Below are 8,969 nucleotides of genomic sequence, written 5' to 3' on the forward strand. Positions count from 1 at the left end.
GAAAGAAAACATAAGATTATTAATTTGATAAAAAAAATATGCATTCAAAAAACATGGATTTTGAAAATAAGACATTTGGTTTGAGCCAGGGGTGTTATGAAATGTTATTTGTTCATAAAGAAATTAAAAAGCATGAATGTTAATCAATTAAGTTGACCATATGGATATGAATAAAAAGAAAGATAAGGTGGCAAGTTAGCTTTGATGTCCGCCACTTCCACAAGTATTCATCTTGAATGATGAACATAGACATGGCGCTCTTGAGCTAGTGACATTGACTTTATGTCCTTCATTTAATTTTTAAGAATATATACTAATTAAAAAATTATATTCATCACATTTTTATATTTTATTTTTCAAAGATTTGAAAAGCGAGTTACAAGTACAAAGTCTAGGTCCTTCATGTTCTCAAATCATATATCGTAATGAAGTACACAAGATTTGAAGGGTGAGGGTTCAAGGAGTTGAAGGAAGCTTTAACTACTGTGATTTCATTATTTCAAAAACAATTTCTAATGAGAACATGGAGTCCTAAATCTTGTGACTCGCATAGTCAATGGAGGTATGTGATACTATGTATATTGCATATATATATATATATTAAGATAGCAAATTTGTTGTTAGTCTATAGTCACACTATGGATTAAATATATTTATTTTTCCTTATTTGGCTCATAATTTTTAATCTTTTATTTTTGATTGTTGTATATTTAATTATTTTAATTTGGTTTGTTGTAGGATTTTTGATAGTATTGTTGGTAATTTTATAGTAGTCTTTTGATATTTATCATTGTTTTTAAATACATTTATTTTTCCCTTATTGTCATATATAACTTTTGTTAATTTTTGTTTTTGATGGTTGCATATTTAATTATTTTATTTTGGTTTGTTGTAGGATTTTGATGTTATTGTTGGTAATATTTTAATGGTCTTTGATATATATCATTGTTTTTAATCTTTACAAGTTATTACTAGTTTGCAAATCCTTTTAGCTATTGTTGTGTAAACAATTTTAACTTCTATTTATATAATTTGTAGGTACCTGATGCTTCTAGTGCTCAACAAAGCGCCGCATAGGAATAATCATTCTCATGAATCAAGTCATCAAAGTAAATCCAAATGCATCAAGTAAGCTCTTATTGTCTCAAATGAAAAGAAGACATGACATGTTGTATATTATTTTACTTATAGTTTTTTTATATTATTCAGCTTATTTTAAGTTTTTATATTAGTATTTTTATTGTTACATACATCTTATTAATTGTATTTTTGAAAATGGTTCTTGTAGGTGATGCCGTTTAGAAGATGACATCAGTTCTACTTGAGGAAAATTCTTGTTGCTTTATTGGGTTGTTAGACATTAAATGAAAAGTAGTTTATTTTTTTGTGTTAGATTTGAAATTGAGGAAGAACTCTTGGTTGTCAAGATTGAATGGTGGTTTATTTTTGGACATATACCTTATAAATATATGTTTGTGGTGATGTAATAGTTTTTCTTTTTATTTTTTTAGTGAAATATTTTTTTGTGTTTTTAATGGCATTGATTGTTTTTAATTTATTGTAAATTAATTTAATTGTGTATGAGTTATTAAACTATTCATAATATATTTCGAGGGGTAACAATAATAGTTTTATTGACAAATTAATTATTACTATAAAAATTTTTACCGACGAGTATAGTCGTTGCTAAAGCTAAACATGTCTTTTTGAATATACATCTATAGCAACGGATGTTGTGGTCATTGATAAATCAAATGGATTTATTCAACAAATATTGTAACCGTTGGTATAGGTCTATGCTTATAGAGATTTTTTTATTGACGGTAAAAAAATGTTGGAATATACATTTTATCATTGGTATAAGATAAATAAATATGAGATACTTTTATCAACGGTGAGATTAATAGATTCTGAGTTATATTCCGTTGGTAAATCCCATGAACTTTTTCAATAGAAGCTATAACCGTTGGTATAGATGTATGTGCACAAGACTTTTACTAATTGTAAAAATTGTTGGAATAAGTGTTTTTATTGTTGGTATAGGATAAGTAATTTTGGACGTTGCTATCTCAGCAGTATAACCAATAGTTACAATCATATTCCGTTGGTAAAAACTAATAAATCTATTCCAACAAACGCTATATCCGTTGGTATAGGGTCTATACCTACAAAGGCTTTTACCTACGGTAAAATAAGTGTTGGAATAGCTATTTTTTTCTTGTCGGTATAGGGTTTTGGGACCTTTACCAGCAGATTTTTTTGACTTTTACCAACGTATTTTACCTTGTCACTATATGGCAATTTATTTGTAGTGGATTCAAATAAAATAGGTATTATGATAAGAAAACATAGGATTAAAGTTTTAATTGAAAAATAGGAGACATTACTATAAGAAAACATAGGATTAGGTGTTTGAATAAAAAATATTAGCCATTCCGAAAAGAAAACATAGGATTAATGTTTTGATTGAAAATATGAGACATTGCAAAAAGAAAACATAGGATTAGGTTTTCAATTCAAAACTAAAAAATAGGATACATTAAGAAAAGAAAACATAGAATTAGGATTTTTATTGAAAATTAGGAAACATTACTCTTAGAAAACGTAGGATTAGGGTTTTCATTCAAAAATAATAGCCACTTTGAAAAGAAAACATAGTATAAGTGTTTTGATTAGAAAATATGAGACATTATGAAATGAAAACATGGGATTATTGTTTTGATTCACAAATAGCATAATTTCCCAAAACAAAAGATAAGATTACTATTTTGATAAAAAAAAATAGGAGGCATTTGATGCTACTCTCCACAAGTGCAAGGATCGTTACAAGTAATATAGTGATACCCCTTAAGGGGTAGGGTTCTAGAACCATAGGGACTAGGTTCTAGTACTGGTTAATCTGCTAATGTCTATTCAGACCAATGGGTGATAAAATGGATGACTAACTAAGGAAGAAAGAAGGGATGGAAGAATAACAGGAAGATTAGGGTTGAGTCTTTGGCAACAAAAGAACAGTGCCCCGGGATAATCCTTATATGCTCATTGCACTGACTTGAGTCTAATAATGTCTACCAATGTACATTCTAAGATATTTGTGGGTGTTCAAAAGCTTTATTGCATCTACAGCTCTCAAATACAACAAGTTTTTCTGAACCAACTACGGGTCTCATACACACTATGTTTTGCACCTACACAAGGTACTTACATCTACAACAATCAACACATACCAAGTTTTGCAAAGCAACTATGCAAATCAAGCACGCCAAGTTATGCAACACATAAATTAACACCAGAATGTAACCGAACTCCATAGACCCTAGAAACAAGTAGTCAAAGTACATCAAGAAACATAGTTCAATATCCCAGAGCACTGTGGAATGGTTAGCCCCTCATAAATTCATACAACTAAGAGAAGGAAGTAAATGCACTAAAGAGAGAAATCATGACTTCCCCCTTTTACAAAGATCTCTTCAATTGTACATCAAGAACTCCATGGAATGAGCAAATTCCACTTCTCAGGTGCCTCTAACTCAACCTTGATACCTTAGGTCGTGTGGTGAAGGCTAATCATCATCCTCTTGACAGCTTCCCCAATGGAGAAGAAGACTCTCAAAAAAAAATACTTCAAAACCTTAGATCTAGGAGATAAAAAGGACTTTTTCGGGCTTAATGTCATCCAAAGAAAATAACGGGGAGAGCATGGTCATGCCCTTCTTGGGACTTTTTCAGTAAAATGGCTAAGTGTCATCCAGAGAAAATCATAGGGAGAGCTTGGTCATGCTCTTCCCATGTTGGACTTGAGCACGCTGGTAAAAGGGGCATGCAAATGTGCTTTGCAGGTGCTGCCGATGAAGAGTAGAGGAGCCTCATTTAAAAGAAATTCATGGGGAGGTGGCACGCCCATGTTAGGCCCGTACTTGGCTTGGATATTTAGAAAAGTTGTCTTTTTTAGTTGATTTTATCCCCAATTTCACTCCTATTTGTTTTGAGCCCTAAAATCCTGCACCATGAACAAACATACCCAAAATAGCATCATTTATAGACAAAAAGTACTAAAAGACAAACAGGAGAGTGCATCAGAGATATGCAAAACATGATATAAAATGCACTTATCAAATACAGCGACACTTGAAATATTGCTTGTCCTTAAGTAATTACAACAGCTCAACAAAAAGAAAAGGATGAGTGCATGAGCTCTAATCTCACATTATAGAAAAATTTGACCTTGTCCGGTATAAGATACGCCTCGCCGAATCAATCCAACGGAGGCTCCTTTACCAACCTTCTTCCAAAGAGATGACGATGTCGGAGCCGTAGAACCTCTCCAAATTCCTAGACAATACCTCTCAAAACCCTAGCCGCAGCCCTCTCTCAAGTTGGGAAAAAGATGGAGAAAAGAATCCTCAAATCGGGGCTGAAATCGGCCTTAAATAGGGTTAGAATCCGAATTCCACAAGCCCCTGCGGATATTACACACGGGCCTATGGAATTAACGCACGGGCGTGTGGAATTTCCACACGCCCATGTTGCTCCTCTGTTTTGCACCTTCTTCGGCCTGTTGTAAATAGTATCTGCTACAGTGACGACCTAAAATACTCCCGAATCCATGCTTTAATCGAGGTAACGTAAACGGGTACATGTTCACGTCATAGATCGTCTTGGTTCTGCAATAAACAGTCACGTTGGTGGAGATTTTGCTAAATATGCACAAGCCGGAATACTAGGATGTTCTTGCCTTCGTGCCCCTCCGAATCATTACCTTAGCTCGAATACAAGGAGGTTGGCATACATTCTAGCATTCTAAACCTGACTCATGTCTCCGCATTTGAGTCTTCTCAAGATCTCCTCCAAATAATGCATAAAACTATCTACAATGGCTTCTTTCAGAAATAATCAGCCTCACAACCCAAACTACATAAAAGTACATAAATACACATGTATTAGCGCTAAAACCTGACAAAAGTAATGCCCATCATAAGGAAAGAATGCTTCGCATTCTTATTGCACAAGCACTTATCAAACTGTAGCAAAAATACTATAACAACACTGTTCACAGCCGCCCGAGAAAACAGGAAAACAGAGAATCAACACGCGCGTGTGGAAATTCCACACGCCCGTGTGAAAAATCCACACGGTCGTGTGAAATCCCGATTCCAGCCCTTTAAAAGCCGATTTCAGCCCCGATTTCAGCATTCTTTTCTCCATCTTTTTCACAACTTGAGAAAGGGCTGCGGCTAGGGTTTTGAGAGCTTTCGTCCTAGGCCGGACAAAGAGACCCTTGCGACGAGTAGAGGACTCTCCACAAGACCATCGCCAAGACTAACGAGGGGGTTTTCTATTGATGCTTTGTTTTTACATTCGATTTCATTGATTGTATCTAGCTCCATGGAGAGCTAAACCCCTAGTGGGTACTTGGGTATTTGTGAACCCTAGGATGTATTCGTTTCATTAAATCCCTTTATTATGCTTTCAATTAATTGATGTATATTGTGAGTTCCAATCTTGTATGCTTGATTGTATGAATACTCCCCTAGAGTGACACTAGGGTTGAGAGTTCTTTTTGGTAACTCTTGTGAGTGAGTGACACACCATGAGAGTTAGACAAAGCTATATTAGAGATGGTTGAGAGGGTGAGTCGAGAGGTAGCGGAGCGTCCCCTTTCCCCTCCGGTGTGGTCTATCCTACCTCCACATTCCAAGAGTTCTTTGCTGCCATAGTAGAGTGAATGGGCTAAGGGATGACCTTCCGCTGGTGCTTAGTTGCGAGTGCAATGGAGTGAAGCGTTAAAGTGATTTTAGCATCTACGGCTTAATTGTGGCTAGGGATCTTTCACCTGGACCAAAGGGTTAAGTCTATACATAGGAATAGGGTTTATCATTTGGAATCCCTAGAGCTCCTTGTAATTCTATACGAGTGCGAGGTGTTGAGATTGTTCGATTTCTCCTCCGGGACATGTATAGAGTTAGGCATGGTTGACCTTAGATTTGGGACTATGCAATTAAGGATTTCCATGACTCACTATTGCATTAATTAGGAAGCATAATAGAGGTTTCTTGCACTTGAAACGATTGTCCTAGGCGGAACAATATCCGAGTACCCCATCTTTATCGATTGCCTTACCTTCTCCTTTACTTGTGCTCTATTTCTTGTTGTTTTTTTACTTTTGAAAATTGAATCTTGTCACATATATCACTATTCATCTTCCACATTAGTTAAGAAACAACGTAAGTGTCTTTATTCCCTACTCTCTGTGGATACGATACCCACTCATCTGGGATTATTACTTTGACACTCGTGCACTTGCGGTTGACATGCATATACGAACGTGTCAAACTACCACATTTTTTTCACAAAAAATACAAAAGCTCCCAATGGAGCTTCTTGAGAAGCTCTTCAAGCTGCTTCCTTAACTCTTTCAACTCAGCAAGAGCGATCCTATAAGGGCCTTTAGATGTGGTTAGTGATGGACACATTATGGGTGTGTTAATTCTCGCAATTATAAAAAGCATGCACATATGCACTTAATACTACTGGATGGCCCATGATACCGCAAGTTTACGGGTCATCAAGTTATACATTATGGGTGAACACGAGGGTTATATTTCCCTAGGAATGGCGAGAAGCTCCTATTACTTCCTTTTCATTTAGTCAATAGCCCAAGCTGTTATGCTCTTTCTTTAGTTTACTTGTACAACACTATTAAATAATATAATTGGAGACGTCATTAAGCACACTTAGAAAGAGTTGGGAGTATCTACTATAGTTATCTTATTATTAATTATGCTAGGTGTTAAGTGTTGATCAGGTTCTAGGATCGAATTGGGGGAATTTAAAAGCTTACTAGCCCCAATAAGCCATAGTGACTAGGTCTAAATTACTAGGAACTTAAGATGGAATCTCTTCAATCCCATCCTCTTGTGTTTTCCTTAAGTGAAAGAATTCCACAAGAACAGACCAATCAAACCCTAAGCCTAAGGGATAATCAATTCCTAATCCGGATATCTAACTATGCCTAACGTCTTAGAACATGCATAGATCTATCATGGTATGGGCGTCATCAACATGGGGCATATCCTCCTCATCCAGATCAACAATACAAAGGAATTAAGAACATGCAATGATTATGAAAACTAGAATAATTTGTATTAATCAATCAGGATTGATAATTAATAACTGAGGGACCTAGATATAAAATTTTTCTCGAATTAGGTTCTTATAGATTATAACATGAAAAGCATCAAAGCACAGGAGAACCACTATACCAAATAAAGAATAAATAAGTTTTTTAATCTATTTTTAGACAAACTCCCTCCAATAGTTCTCCGAAGGTTGGGGATTAGAGGATCCCAAGATTGTCTGGATGACGTGTGCCACTCACGCCCCTCTGTATTTGAAGATGCTTGAGAAATTTACCATAATTCATTGCAATATGGAAGAAGCACCATCTCCCGCTGCTCAGATCTCCAAAAATCTGGCTGTCCTAAGTTGTTCAGCAAAAGAGTCTCCCTTAATTTAAAGAATAATAGGGTATTTATAGTAATCAGCTCTGCCACAGCCTCATCACAGGTGTTGTGAAGCCCATTGTGAGTAAGTTGTTTCTTGGGCTCCAAGCCATCTCTTGGCACAGTCTTTGGGTATTATGTGTCTTGACAATGATCGTTATAGGTTTCACAATGGCCGTTGTGAGGCCGTTGTGGCTTCTTTGTTGCTCACAGTGAGTTCATACTGTCACAACTTGATCATGGCAATGATAAGTATAGACAACGCCAATTATGAGTTTCCATAACATCCATTATAAGTCATGGTGCAGCCTTGATTTAGCGACTTGCTTCATTTTGCTTCAAAACAGAGATAAAGGTCAATGTGAACAAAAGAATGACATTTTGTACTAATGAAGTGCCAAACAAGTAAAATTTAATGCTAAATGAGGTGTAAATGATACAAAAAATATGGTTAGTTTAATACCTAATATTTGGTCAATAGAGAACTCTATCTCCCTGTCCAGAGGTAACTTCCAAGGCTTGACTTTCTTTTTTAACTTCAACCGTAGTTGTGAGAATTCCTAAGCACTCACTCAAGGGTAATTTCATAGGTTGCAAGGCTGAGATTTTTCGAGCTTGTAATACAGAATCACTTCTACAAAAAGAGAATTATGCTTCTCTACTGATCCTAAAATAAACTCTTTTTCCATGGCTATCTATTGCATAGGTAGAGGACAACCTTCCCATCCCCAAAATGACATCAACATCTTTCATGCTCATGAATGGAAATTAGTTAGTAACTCATGACCATCAATCACCATAGGACAATTTACACAAACTCTATGGACTACCAAAGCATTAGCATTGGGTGTATCATCACATAAGTCATGTTCCATATCAACACTAAGCAAAGCATGCTTCTGAACTATTTGTTCAAGAAATAAAGGAATGCATAGCTCTAGAATAAAAAAAACACAAGAATAAATATAATATAGCAGTAAGGTACCTGGCACCACAGCAGTAGAGGCATGTACATCATTTTAAGTCAGTCAATAGACTTAGCCCTAAGTCTTTGGGTATTCCTACCTTCTATTGGGTTGGAGAGGATGGTTGCTCACTAATAGCCTTTCTTGCATGCTACTTCTGAGTAGCTTAAGACTTCTGCGTTGGTATGATACTGGAACTTTGTTGACTAAAAGTCTACAAAGGCCAAGAAAGGTGTTGTGAAAACTTTGCAATATTGGGTGCCTAGCTACCACAATTGAAAAAAGCTCCGAAAAACATGTCAATGATATGCAGTCATTTATTGAATAGGTTAGTTCAATTCTGATCATCCTCAACCAACTTGGATGCATATTTAGACAATCGATCAAACTCTATCTCATCTTCATCCACTATCATAATTCTTTAGGTCGCGGAGAGACCGCTCAAAGCTGCATTTTCTTCCGTCCCTTGTAAAATACATACTAAAGTGAGCAATACATGTGT

Source organism: Dioscorea cayenensis, chromosome 9 (assembly GCF_009730915.1).
Source record: "Dioscorea cayenensis subsp. rotundata cultivar TDr96_F1 chromosome 9, TDr96_F1_v2_PseudoChromosome.rev07_lg8_w22 25.fasta, whole genome shotgun sequence".
Lineage (NCBI taxonomy): Eukaryota > Viridiplantae > Streptophyta > Magnoliopsida > Dioscoreales > Dioscoreaceae > Dioscorea > Dioscorea cayenensis.